The following is a 1,979-nucleotide window of genomic DNA, read 5'->3' as shown; positions in this document are numbered from 1 at the left end:
GGGCGGGCGGGCGTCCCCGCAGCCAAGGGCCTGGCTCAGGGCCCCCCTCCCGCAGGGCGCCTTCGGCCGGACGCCCCTTTACCGAGCTGCCTTCGGGGGCCACCTGGAGGCGGTGGAAGTGCTCCTGAAGCTCGGAGCTGACCCCCGGGTGTACGCCGACGACGGGAGCACCCCTGCGCAGGTGACAGCACCCCCCAACATGGTCCGGAGCCAGGTGGCCCTGTGGAGGCTGGCCCTAACTCTGCAGGGCCCTTTCCCTGCCCCAGCGCTTCAAGCCCCTGCTTTGAACTCAGGGTCACCCGCAGGCAGGAGCGCAGCTCCCGGTGTGTGAGCAGCCGGCTGGCCGGGGGCTCTCTCTGGACCCTGGTGGCCGCCTTGGGAAGTAGGTGGGGAAACTGAGGCTGGCTACTCCAGGAGTGGTGTGCAGTGAGGGCAGCACTGGGCCCACCCACACGGCCCCTCCCTCTCAGCATTTACTGTTTCTGCAAGCCCACCGTCCTGGGGTCTGGGGCAGCTGCCCCCAGTGCCGGGGAGCCGGCTGGGGCCTGTGGGAGCAGCTGCATGAAGTCGAAGGGCCAAATACCACTTCCTTAGTTACTTTGAATGAATCTGATTTGAACTGCGGGCTTTCTCCCATCTCAGCCACATCCTCCCATCCCAGAGGTGAAGCCAAGCGATAGGCTTGGGGTCTGCTGGTGAAACCCTGCTTCCATGCCGCGGGCACCCGCGTCTGGGCCCCGCTGCCACCGCTGCTGCAGGCCGCCTCCCAGGATGCCGCTCTGCGGCCCCTCTGTCCGCAGGACCCTCGGCTCCTGTGGTCGGTAGCCGGGATCGGGAGGAGGAGCAGGAGCACGTTTGGCTTCACGCCGCTCCTACTCTCCCCTTCGACAGGTGGAACGTGAGGCCAGGAGGACGGAAGGGCCTGGCTGCTTCCCCAGAAGGGGCACACAGGGAGGAGCCCCCCTCAGCTGGCCACACGCCACACCCACACTGGTCCCCAGGACCACGAGGGGCCGAGAGGCATGCGGGGGCTGTCTGAGGGGGGAGGGGGCACGGTGGGCCACGGGGCTGGAGCCCGAGGAGAAGAGCTCTCTTGGGTGGGGGTGGCCAGGGGGCCACAGTGCAGGAAGGACAGTCTTCCACTAACGGTGCTGGAGCCATGGGCAAAGGTGAACCATGACCTCACACCTTTTAGAAAACTGACTCAAAATGGATCAGGGCTTTAAATGTAGAATGTACTACCATAACACCTTTAGAACACAGGAGAAAACCTTTGGGACCTATGGCTTGCAAAGTGTTCTCAGACAAAAGGCACAATCCATAAAAGAAAAAAAACCAACAGATGGACTTCATCAAAATGTAAAACTTCTGCTCTGTTAGGAAGACGAAAAGACAAGCCACAGGCAGGGACAAAATCCAGACAAACCACACACCTAGCAAAGGACCCGTACCTAGAACACACAAAGAATGAGCAGTGACTCGCCCACACAATCGGTTATAAAGTGAGCAAAGGACGTGAAGAGAAATTTAACTGAAGAGGACAGCATGACTCAGATGGACATGAGATGTGCAGCATCCTCACACAGCTGGCAGAAGAGCTGAAATTAAAAACGGCGACGACAGCACGTGCCGGCGAGGACGCAGAGGATGGCTCATAGGAAAGCCGGGGCCCTTGGCTACACTGAATGCACACGTACCATGTGACTCCGCAATCATGCTCCGGAGCATCTACCCACTGAAATGAAAAGCTTGTCCACACAAACAGGTGTACCCAAATGTTCACGGCAGCTTCCTGTGTGGTCGCCCCGCACCGGAAACCACTTGGGTGTTGCTCAGTGCAGGAAGGGTTTAAACACCCTGGTCCACCCGCAGGGACCCCTGTGACACAGCCCACCTGGCTGACTCTCAAGGGCATCATGCTGAGTGAAGAACCTAGTCTCATGAGGTTCATACTGCATGATTCTTTGACGTAACATTTT

The 1,979-nt window shown here is 59.7% G+C and overlaps 1 protein-coding gene across 1 annotated transcript in view; it reads left to right on the top strand.

Annotated features, from left to right (window-relative positions):
- Window positions 1–59: 59 nt before the first annotated feature.
- Window positions 60–1,979, top strand: part of IQANK1 (IQ motif and ankyrin repeat containing 1) — an 8,799-nt gene continuing 6,879 nt past the window's right edge. Inside the window, exon 1 of the mRNA XM_019657858.1 lies at window positions 60–181. The gene's annotated coding sequence lies outside the window, so the exon portion shown is untranslated. The remainder of the gene's footprint in view (window positions 182–1,979) is intronic.

Source organism: Hipposideros armiger, unplaced genomic scaffold (assembly GCF_001890085.2).
Source record: "Hipposideros armiger isolate ML-2016 unplaced genomic scaffold, ASM189008v1 scaffold_280, whole genome shotgun sequence".
Taxonomy (NCBI): Eukaryota; Metazoa; Chordata; class Mammalia; order Chiroptera; family Hipposideridae; genus Hipposideros; species Hipposideros armiger.
This window is presented reverse-complemented; position numbering and strand designations above follow the sequence as displayed.